This window comes from Fistularia commersonii, chromosome 18 (genome assembly GCF_037954325.1).
Source record: "Fistularia commersonii isolate RoL2024-O1a breed Wild chromosome 18, RoL_Fcom_v1.0, whole genome shotgun sequence".
Taxonomy (NCBI): domain Eukaryota; kingdom Metazoa; phylum Chordata; class Actinopteri; order Syngnathiformes; family Fistulariidae; genus Fistularia; species Fistularia commersonii.
This window is the reverse complement of record NC_141301.1, coordinates 9,507,206-9,519,240: the sequence shown is the minus strand read 5'-3', so window position 1 is coordinate 9,519,240 and position 12,035 is coordinate 9,507,206. Positions and strand designations below refer to the sequence as shown.

General features: G+C 42.7%; 1 protein-coding gene across 1 annotated transcript in view; it reads right to left on the bottom strand.

The window, feature by feature from the left end:
- The window catches only part of LOC147224325 (mitochondrial intermediate peptidase-like), a 39,412-nt gene that overhangs the window by 975 nt on the left and 26,402 nt on the right, over positions 1-12,035 (bottom strand). The window lies entirely within an intron of this gene.

Below are 12,035 nucleotides of genomic sequence, written 5' to 3'. Positions count from 1 at the left end.
ACAAATGATGGCTAAAGCGGAGAACAAGAGAGAGAAGAAATTTTGCTCTAATTTCTGGTTCATTTAAAATTGTGCCAACTGTTCACACTTACCTGGTTTACTAGGATAAAAAGGATAGTAATGAAAATAATTATAACACCTTCTTCAACAAGAACCTAACATCATGGTGAGAACTTCAGGCGGAAATTTTGATTTTATTGCCTTGTTTCTAAACGTGTACTTTAACAGTACCAGTACCACCAAGGCACCGTTCCAATCACTGGGACGCGGGTGCAGACATCCTTTCTTTGTTTAAGAATAGGCTTAAAACCTTGGAGTTAACTCACAGATAGGGCTTGTCTAACCCTTTGTTCTACTGCAACATGGAATATCCCATGATGCACTTCTGTCATTCCTATCACCCTTCCTATCCTGCCGGCACTGATGTCCCTTCATCAGCGCATGATGAAGTAGTGCGCATGATGAGTAACCTCATATCTTCTCCTGAGGTCCTTGGGCTCGCTATCATTTTGCAGGTTCCCAGGAGGCATAGCTTGATATACCGGTCTTGCCAGATGCCCACCATTGTTATTTCTTTTTATGGATATTATTGTATAATTTCAGCTATTACCATGTAATTGTCAGCGCTACAATTAGTGGCGTGAGATCATTTTTACCCGTTCCTCCCAACCCCCTTGCCCTCTCCCGACTGTCACATTCTTGCTTTCTATTTCTATTTCTATTTCTATTTCTCTCTCCGCCCGTCTTAGACCGGTCAAGGCAAAAGGCCGCCGGCATTAAGTTGGGATCTGTCCAAAGTTTCTGCAAGGCGGTGTTCCTCGCTGCTGTCGTGTCCAAGTGGTCCATGCTCTGCACGGAGTCATTGGACAACTGAGATGTGATTTGGAAAAATTAAAAAAAAAACACTTGACTTGGAACACCTTTGCAAAGGAAATGAAATAAATGAAAATGTTTGACAGAATTCGTTTTACCTACGTACTTAGTGAAGGGGATGATGTTCTTCTATAATGTGATAACACAAAATACTATGACTGCTGTGATTGGTGACGCTTGCAAAGGCTTACGGGAATGTTTTGGGTTTAACTGTCTCATGTAATGGGTGTCATTCACGTTATGTTGTTAGTGTGACACGCGGCCCCATGCGTCCCGTTAAGCCGTGACACAAACCAGGGAGTCTGCGCCATTTGGCTCACCAGACTGTGCAGCTATTATGGATTGGGTAAGCACACTTCCACCTGTTCCTTACGCCTGCGCTCGACTCGGTCAAAGGCTTTTTCGGGAAGTAAAGCTACCTGTACATTTGAAGACTTTGAAAAGATTCGGAAAAGACTCGTGGAACATTATCATCTCACATTGGCTCACATAGAACGACTGGGTTTTAAGAGTTTTAAGTCTCAGCCTGGTCTCAGAATGAGATTTTACAGACTGTGAATCGTACAGGTTCACTTTATAAGACTACAATTAGATTGTTTCAGCAATATTTTTTCCCCACCATGCCCAACATATCACCGGATATTTACAGAGCCTCTGCTATGCCAGTTCATCGCTATTCCTTATCCACTCGGTCATGATACATTGGAGAGTTGATATGGTCAGTCCAAGCCGGGTTCCTCTTTCCTGATGGTCCAAAGTGATCGCAAACAAATACCATCTCTGCCGCAAAACCCCTCTGGCGATTGTTTCTCTACCAGGTTTCCAGTTGCGGGTTTCGTTGGACCTCATCTATTGGTTGTTGATTTTGTTAAGTCACTATAAATACCGAAAGGCTGATCTAAAACTGTTCCTATTACCACTTTCTATTTAACAAGTGGGAATGTGCTGCAACACCAGTAAAACTCCTTTAATTACCTTCCATCTTTCAGTTTTTAGTATGCGCCCGGCCTAAGTTGGCAAAGCTAACCCCCCCTATAAATGGCCTGCAAACAAATTCCACCAGAGAGCTTATTTGAAAAGGGAGGAAGAGTCGACACCGGAAGGGTCTCAGAGTGCCGTCAAAAAGAGCTACATGTAAAAGAAATAAATGAGGGTTTCATCGCAACAGGTGATTTACGTGCCCGGCTGGCAAACTATTTTGGAACACAGAAACCAAGAACATGAAGAACAATAGCGGTTGCAGTAGTCCACGTTTATACCTGGAGTTATGTTTCAGAACCAGCTGCGATAAGGTTTTTTTTTTAATTTTATTTTATTATATATTTATATTTAAAAGCTTTATTACCCTCCCCACGTTCTTATTAACCTTGCTCACGCGTTTATTAACCTTTCCCGTACTCTTAAACATGTGTTATACTCGTAAAGGAGATGCAGAGAATGATTGAGTGAATTAGAGCACAGGATCAAGAACACAATGCTCTGGTTGGGATGAAAATAATTTTTCATCCCATTTTTTAATTTTTCAAAATTTACCATAAAAATTATTGTTATAATAAATATATAAAAAATATATATATACCCCAGAAACCACATCACAGAATTCAACCCTTCCACACCGTGGTAGTAGCCACAGGTAAAGATATGACATTACTGTAAAAAACATGGCTCTTTGTTTGAGGATGAATCAAAATTAAAAATCTCCATTTTTTTTTCTTTTAATTCGGTGATACCATTTTATATCAGAGATTTTTCGCTGTACCGTATGTTGTTGCAGTTTTTTTATTGCAAATTTTTAATCTGCGATTCAGTGAGACCACAAAAGATGATCCGCAATATGGGGAGGGACTACTGGAGTAAGTGCCATAACACAATAGCCGATTAGGCTGGTTACAAGGGAACACATTTCGGGGGTCACCATCTACCATCACCCCCTACCATCAAGGGGAAAACAATCTCAGGACTCCCACTGATTTTGATTCTACATTATAAGTAGTGAAGAAAAATAATGCCGTCCGTGGCACTACAAAAGTTGGGGACCGCTGGCCTCGACAACACCTTGCTAAGATGCGGGAGATACTCGGCCTGAGGATTTTCCAAAGTTACGTCTCATCCACGGGTGTCACGGCGCTCGGGTTTTAAGGAGCGCCGGTTTAAGTTTCTGATCATTCTTTCGGCTGTGGAGAACCGTAGGCCTCTTGAGTTGGTTCATGGTTTACCAGATCCTCTTTTAAGGAAAACCTTTAAACCTGTCACCAGCACACTGAAAAACAACTCATAATTCCTAAAAGACATGAAATAAAAAAAGATAAAAAAAAAAAAAAGAATGACTTTAAAAACCAACGTGGGACTTAACGGTAGGATAAGACATATTAAAAAAAAAAAAAAAAAAGTTGAATTGTTGGGACATTAAAATTAGGCTGTTTGGGAACCTGTTAGGAGGGCAGACATCACAAATTAATTGTATTCAATTTTACACGGAGTCCAGGCGCAGAAAGCAGTATGGATGACGTGAAAGGGAGAAAGCTGCAATACGGCGCCACAGAGCAAAGCGGGCTGGCGGGCCGCGGCGAGAGCCGGCCCTGGGAAGTCCGTGTGTTTTTCAAAAAAAGCGTGTAGCTTCGCTCAAGCGTGCAGGACTCCCTTTGCTCATGCTACACTTCAGCCGTACTCCCTCTTTGAAGTCACTTCATTTCCTCTTGTCTTTCTGCCAATGTAAACAGGCGCAGGCCCCCCCCCCACCTTTCCCTTTTTTTTTTCCCCCAGCACGGGTCACCTCAGCCGCACAGACACAGACACACACACACACACACACACACACACACACACACAAATGCAAACAAAAACCTGTCTGCATTGGCCCACGTGAAGAGAAACGCAGACTTTCACAGAGTGAGATGCGCGTATCCTCACAACCAGATGTACTCGCTTTCTCTCCGACACGCGTGTGCGCTGGCGAGGAGTCTACGGTACAGGTGCCGCCGTTCGGGCTCAACTGGCTTAACCCGAGAGGCCTCGCTTGCATGACAGCGACGGAGGATTATCATCTTGTCTTACTTTGTGGTTGCACCCTTCCCCACAGCTGCAATACAATACAAATGTATGGGTTTTTTGACACGCTGCAACTGCGAACCCCTCCACCCTTCAACTCTCCCCTCCAGGGAACGATACAGCCACCCGAAAGTGGCAGCGCAGCCGTAAATGACAGAACGACCTTGATTTTTTTTCTGCCGCTCTCTCGGAAAATGCCGATGGTTCTTAACGGCCTCCATGGCGTCGCTCTGCTTAGCATGCGCCTGAAGCTACGCTAATACACTTTAAAGCTGGACTTACTGTCATCTTTACATGAAGTGAAGACGTATCAATGGCGATGCAAGCGGATTTTATTTATATGGCGCCAAATCACAACTCAGTTGTCTATTGAAACTTTCCCCGCAGAGCAGATCTGGATCACACTCACAAATGACTTACAGAAATCCAAAATTGCCCAATGAGCAGGCACTTGGCGACAGTAGCGAGGGAACGCTGCCTTCTGCCTCAACCGAGCGGGGTGAAAAGAGTGCGCACGACAGAAGGATAGAGAAGTACAAAAATAACAGTAGTGCAAACAAGTGATTTTTTTTTTCTTGACAGGGAAACAACAGCTGGTTTTTGGTCAAGAATTTGCCAAAATGCTATCACGCAGAAACATCCTCAAATACATTTTCAATAATCATTTGTCAATAGTAGTAAACGGGCTACTTCCAAGTCAACACTTGATCTCCTACCCTTAACCTAAGGTAGAAAAGTAGTAGTGCAACAGCTAACAGTAGCGCTACCAGTGACAAGTTCTGGCTGGAATGATAGAATACTGGCTTTTGAATTCATCGAAGAGATTATTACGGTGGAAGCCTGGCAGCATAACCATGGGCTTGCCTAGCCTAAGCTATAAGCTTTCTCATAAGGGAAGGTTATAAAACTACTCTTAAACAAAGAGAGGGCGTGCACCCTCTCTTTGTTGATTCAGTTTGACACTGAACACATCAGAGAAGTTTTTACTCTCCATTTAACCCATCATGGTTGAAGCATTAGCAGTGAGCAGACACTGAGAAGCATCCCGGGAGAGGATAGGGGGTTCAGTGTCTTATGCTGGGCTTACACCTTTTGTTGTCGCAGACTTAAAACTGGTAGTCGGAAGGAAATCTTACTGGAGTCTTACAAGAGTTGCATTGCACTCCTGTCATCGATAATCTTATGGTTCAAGAGCAGTCATAGCTCGGTCTTTCCCTAGTCTTGGTCTTACAACAATATCAAACCTGTTTGATACTATCTTTCAGTTTTTGCAGTGACATAACACAATCAACAACCAATAGATGAGCTCCGACGAAACCGGAAAATGGAAACCTGGTAGACAAACAATTAGGGAATGCTAGTGGGGGCAGAGATGGTATTTCTTTGTGGTATGGATCAACGGTAACGTCAAAGGACGGCCCAAATCAGTGTGGATAGTCCCAAAGGAGGAGCGGGTGGTGAAGCTGTGTGTAGAAAGGCCCTGCTAAGATGATGCCAACTCACCAACAAGTCATGACCGACTGGAGAAGGAAAAGCGATGGACTGAAATAGCAGAGCCTCTGCAAATACCAAGTGAAAACATTGCGTGGGTAAAAAAAATTGCTAAAAAATCTAGTTGTAGTTTTCCACAAGTCTTTTCCAAATCTTTTTAAAGTCTTTAGATGTAATAGTGTGTATAATCCCTAGTTTTTAGACAAGAGCTGGAGTAGGATGAAAGTTTTACTTGAGTCTTTTCAATATCTTTTTAAAGGCTTAAGGTGTAAGCCCAGCACTACTCTGCAAAACTTTGGCAGAGAAAGAGGGACTTGGGAATCGAACCAGGAACTTTGGTTCCAGGATGACCACTCCTCCACCCTGTAAACTACATTTGCCATGTAACCCTTTTCTCCGACAACTTGGTTTGACCCAACATTAAATTTGATAGGTATTTCTTCATGCATCACCCCAACCACCCACCTCGACAGCCCCGGGGTCAGGGTTCAACTCCCATTAACATCCCCGAAGGTTCAACGGTTCCAAGGATGAAAGAGCTGCCACCTTCACAGGTTGTACACATGCTCCGACACGACATTTTAAAAGAATAAATTCTGGAATTTTCCAACCCGGGGCCAACCATGCTTCCCCAGCTGACTCTTGTGTTTAAATGCCCCACGGTAGTTCATTAGTAGCCTTCTCAGTCGGTGCTGCACCAAACGCAATAAATTTTGTCCCCATCAATCATTAGGTCGTAAAAATAGGCCCCAGGTTAGGTAAAAAAGCAAAACAAAAAGAAAAAAGAAAATGGGAATTAACCATCTAAAGATTTGTTTAGCAGGAAGTAAGTAGATATTGGATCTGCTGAAACTCTCCAATTTGTAGTCGACAAATAATTTTGTACTGAACAAACATGAAGGGCTTCATTGGGTGGGCTCATACTCATTCAGTAGGTTGGCCACGTAACAAAAAAAAAAAAAGAAAAAAAGAAATACCAGCTATGTGCTTTGCTTTGTTGACACCAATCTGAGCTGCATTCCAGATATGAATGCGTACAGAAAGATTTTGAATCAACTTTGGAAAGGGACAATGAAGTATTACTCCAAAGGTCAGCAGTCTGAAGTGTGAAGTGACCAGAATGAGATGTATCCTGGTCAACAAAAGTGCTCTCACTTGCATCCCATCCGTCTCATTATTCGAGTCGGATTTTATCTGTCGCCAAATCACAAACCGTTGTCTCACAACAATTTCTACGTAGAGCAGGTCTGGACCACCGCTCTTTAAAACAAAACCAAACATTCACCCACGAGCAAGCACTTGCCCACAGCGGTGAATAATCACTGCCTCTGACCGGGCAGAAACACAGATTCTTAATCAATATGCCAGCCACCTCTCGCTGGAATAAAATCATCCGGGTTCGACTTTGTGCAAACAAGATAGTGCGTAAGGTGACACCTAGTCTCTCCAAACTCTGACACAACATGACAAGAATACGCAACGCAGTTTGTTTGCAACAACAATAAATGGGGAGGAGAAAAAAAAGACACAGTTCCAGTGGGCACCTCATGTACTTTGAGCCCCAAAATATACTAACAGCTGAGCGGAGTGGATGAGTAATTCCATAGCAGCTACTCTCAAGAGTATGTATAAGATACATATAGTGTGAAACATGGCTATGCATCTCATATATAAATATGCAGTATGTTTAAATATATATTCCATGAATCCCCTGATACATGTGATCCAATCCCATCATTGATGTATCTAGATAAAAGCTTTGCACACGGCTTTAATTTTGCAGGCTCCACCTGACTGTTTTATAATCTATTCTCATCACTCATTTTATTGTATGAGCTTCACTGATCTTTTTTTTATCAACTCCAAATGGTGTAGACTGAGGAGTTGGACCCCAATTGGAGGTATAGACTTACATTGGCACAGGTGTCATTTCTCTATAATTTAGTTGGTTTTCTGAACTCCTTTGGACTCTGAAAAGCCATTTTAAAGATTGCCAAAATTACAACCCCCTGTCAAACTGTTGAATGTGATAGTAGTCATTTTTTTGGGGGAGGTAGAATCCACTATAGGGCAGTGGAGAAACAGTAATAGAAAGCTGATAATCAGCACTCAACTGTTAAAATTACATAAAACCTTCTCGTTTCCTAGTGAATATTTCCTCATTTCACCCTTTTTTTTGGATCTGATTCCATCACCAACTCTTAGAGGATGTACCGTTTTTAAAGCAATATCCCCTATCTAGTGGGCTATTATGGTTGATTCGCATGTTTGGTTTTGCCAAAAGTTTTACCCCGGATGCCATTCCTGACGCAACCCTCTGCATTTACCTGGGCTTGGGACCGGCTCAGGGAGACACTGCTCCTTTCCCCCCCCAAGGCAGGCTTAGGGAAACACGGGCCAGTGCCGCACTGAGGAGTGTTGTTTGGAGTGTTGTATGGTTTTCAGGGAGGAGTTGAGAAAGCGTCTGGGTGGTCAGGGACAGCTTCCAGATGATTGGACAACACTCCCTGTTATAAGGGAGACAGGTAGAAGAGTACTTGGTGTGTCATCTGGAAGGAAAGTAAATAAGGAGATTTGGTGGTGGAATGAGGAAGTGCAGGAGTATATACAGAGAAATCCGTTAGCAAAGAAGAAGTGGGATACTGAGAGGACTGAAGAGAACAGACAGGAGTACAGGGAGATACAACATAAGGTAAAGATAGAGGCAGCAAAGGCAAAACAAAGGGCGAAGCAGAGAGATAATGATGGAAAGGATGTACAACAGGTCTGGGTGATTAAGTATAGAGAGGGAATTGTATTGACAGATGCTAGAGGAGTGATGGGAAGATGGAAAGAGTACTTCGAAAAGCTGATGAATGGGGAAAATGAAAGAGGGCAAGGGTAGAAGAGGTGACTCTTGTAGACCACAAAGTAGCACAAATTAAGAAAAGTGAAGTGAGGAAGGCATTGAAGAAGATAAAGAGTGGAAAGTACTTGGTCCTGATGATATACCCATGGAGGTGTGGAAGTGTCTAGGAGAGGCAGCGGTAGATTTTGTGACTTGACTATTCAACAGGATCTTAGAGAGTGAGAAGATGCCTGAAGAAAGGAGACGAAGTGTGATGGTGCCTATTTTTACGAATAAAGGGGATGTGCAGAATTGCGGTAACTATAGAGGGATAAAGTTGATGAGCCATACAATGAAGTTATGGGAAAGAGTAGTGGAAACTAGACTGAGAGCAGAAGTCAGCATTTGTGAACAGCAGAATGGCTTCATGCCTAGGAAGAGTACTACAGATGCAGTATTTGCGTTGAGAATGCTAATAGAAAAGTACAGAGAAGGCCAGAGGGAGCTGCATTGTGTTTTTGTAGACCTAGAAAAAGCATATGACAGGGTGCCAAGAGAGGAGCTCTAGGATTGTATGAGGAAGTCTGGAGTGGCAGATAAGTATGTTAAACTGGTGCAGGACATGTATGCTAACTGTGAGACAGTAGTACGGTGTGCTGTAGGGGTAACAGAGAAGTTCAAGGTGGAGGTGGGACTCTATCAGGGATCAGCTCTGACACCCTTCTTTTTCGCAATCTTGATGGACAGGCTGACAGATGAGGTTCGACAGGAATCCCAATGGACCATGATGTTTGCACATGACATTTTGATCTGTAGTGAGAGCAGAAAACAGGTAGAGGAAAATCGAGAGAGGTGGAGGTACGCTCTGGAAAAGAGAGGAATGAAAGTTAGTCACAGCAAGACAGAATATGTGTGTGTGGATGAGAGGAAGTCAGGTGGAACGGTGAGGCTACAGGGAGTGGAGATCAAGAAGTTGGAGGATTTCAGGTGCTTGGAGTCAACAGCCCAGAGCAACGGAGAGTGTGGAAAAGAGGTGAAGAGACGGGTCCAAGCAGGTTGGAATGGGTGGAGAAAAGTGTCAGGGGTGCTATGTGATACTAGACTATCAACCCGAATGAAAGGAAAGGTGTACAAGACAGTGGTGAGACCAGCGATGCTGTATGGCCTAGAAACTGTTACAATGACGAAAAGACAGGAGGCAGAACTAGAGGTTGCAGAGATGAAGATGTTGGGGTTCTCTTTGGGAGTGACCAGGATGGATAGAATAAGTCTATCAGAGGAACAGCACATATTAGATATTTAGGAGAGAAGGTCAGAGAAGCCAGACTGAGATGGTTTGGTCATGTACAGAAGAGGGATAGAGAATATATTGGTAGACGGATGCTGGAATTGGAGCTGCCAGGCAAGAGGTATCGAGGAAGACCAAAGAGAAGATTTATGGATGTAGTAAAAGATTAAAATTCTTTGCACATCAATAGATCCAGCACGGGGCAAATGGGAATTGATAACTCGTGTAAGTAAAAATCAGCTTTTATCCAGTTCATCACGAACACACTTTCGAGTTAATAGTTTGTAGTAAAAACAAACAACTTTGCTGTCATTTATATGTACACCCCTTATCTGAAAGTATTGATTCGTCATTTTCCAGATCAATGCAGACAAACCGCGCCACAGTTTGTCTGCATCGTTGTGTACAGCGCTGTACAAATGTGACGACATGCCAAGGCAGATTTAGTGTGATTTGACCAGGTTGACTGACAGTGTTACATTGGGCCGGCATTCACTCTTGGCTGCACATTGAGGACAAACCGGAGCCAAAACAAACACGGGCCGTGCTTTGTGTCCATAGTCGGGAGAGCTGTAAGACAGAGGCTTTGGCATTTGACTCATCTCAGATTTAAGAGTTTCCATTTCCATTCGTAACTGAGCCAACACAGTCATTATGGAACGAGGCGTCTTCCCATTACGGTCAACTCCGGGGCCAGTGACTTGGGCCTACTTGGTCAACATAGACAATTTGGTCGGCATGTGCTAAAATAAGCAAAACAAATGGAATACAAACAAAATAAAAGTTTAAAAATCTGTACACAGTATATTAAATACAAGCAGGTTTTCAGAGACAATGTATACGAGATCCATTATACTGTAAATGTACCGTTAAAGGAACAGGACAACCTTGTGGGTTATTCAGTTCTTTGCAACGACAGAAAAAAATAGCAGCACTTGTTTAATTTGCATGGAGCTCCTTGATAGTTAGAAATGAACGGTAGCCTATGGCGTTGTGAGCCTGACAGTAAATAGAGATCATCATAAACTGTCAAATTAAAAAAAAAAAAAAAAAGCTGGCACACCGTTGACTTGGCCTTTGGTGTAAAATCACAAGTTCATGTGAATATAAAGTATAGAGACCCAGAGAAAACACAGCAGATTTTCATCTGAAAAGCCGTCGCGGTTTTGTAATGCAGTCCTCCTAATCAAAATTGATCTTTCTGAGTACAACAATCTTGTCGGGTACTACGAGCGCATACAAGGTATGTACTCGACGGTTTGTTTATTTACTGAAAAGGGTGGTAGGAGATGGGTATCGGTAAAATGAAGACCTATGTGGCTGACTAACAGCTCTCAGCAAGCGATAAGGATCACTCTGGGGACAAAAACCTCCTAAGAACTACTTGAAAAGTTGCAACACTGCCTGCAGCTATGGGCCGAATACATCAAACATTTCGCTTGTGAAAACTTTTTTTCCCCTCACAGAGAAACTGCAAAGTTTTGATTGAGAAAATAAACACTCAGAACTCACAAATACGTTGCCTAATCAGAGAGCAAAGCAAGCATCTTTGTTTTTGTAACTCTATACAGTTATTAGAACAATAAATGTGATTAGTAGGTGTAAATAAATCAAGAGACTTTGCTGTTCTATAAGAGCTACTGATTCCGATCCTTCTCAGCTTTGGTTGCAATCCCAATTGCCAAAATCTCCCCCATCTGTGAGTTATGCAGCGGTATGTCACAATTCTACATTAAACATGTGAGCCAACCTAAACATGCAGTAACTTGAGCTTTGGCCTCCAGTGTTCTATTACGTGTGAGCGTGTGTGTCTATGTACGGTACAAAGTAGTCGCGCACACACACACACACACACACACACACACACACGGACTCGCAAACAGATATCGTACGGAGTCTCTCAAGTTTACCACCCTGCATTTAAAAGGAGAACGGCTTCTTCGGTAGCTGTTGCGCCGTTGCTCATAACCAATCCTGACATGTCACGTTGTCGGAGGGGGGGGTTCTTCTGTGAAACCGGCAGGCAAATCATGGGCTCACTGCATCTCTAATCAGGCCCTTTGAAGTTTAGGAAACTTTTGCTTCAAACCGCACTTCAGACAGGCCCAGAAGGCAAGCAAGACAAGGGTGATGACAAACACTGCACAGGGAGGTTCTTTATTGACTTTACAGGAGAGAGAGAGAGAGAGAAAAGGAAAAAGCTTGTGATATTGCTGACCCCACTTAATACTGTGCAGCAAAAAGGTTTTCACACAATATTTGCATTAGAGTAATCTGTATGAAAACGAGTTTTATGCCACCCACACATCAAAAGACTTTGTAAAGATTTGGGAAAAGACTTGTGTAAGACTTATCATCTCACAATAGCTCGAATCTAAAAAAACTTGTTATAGTTTTAAGTCTCTGAGATTTTACAAAGACAGTGGATCTCGAATCTGAAGACTTTGAAAAGATTTAGAAATGACCTGTGGAAAACTACATTTAAATTTTTTCAGCAATTTTTTTTTC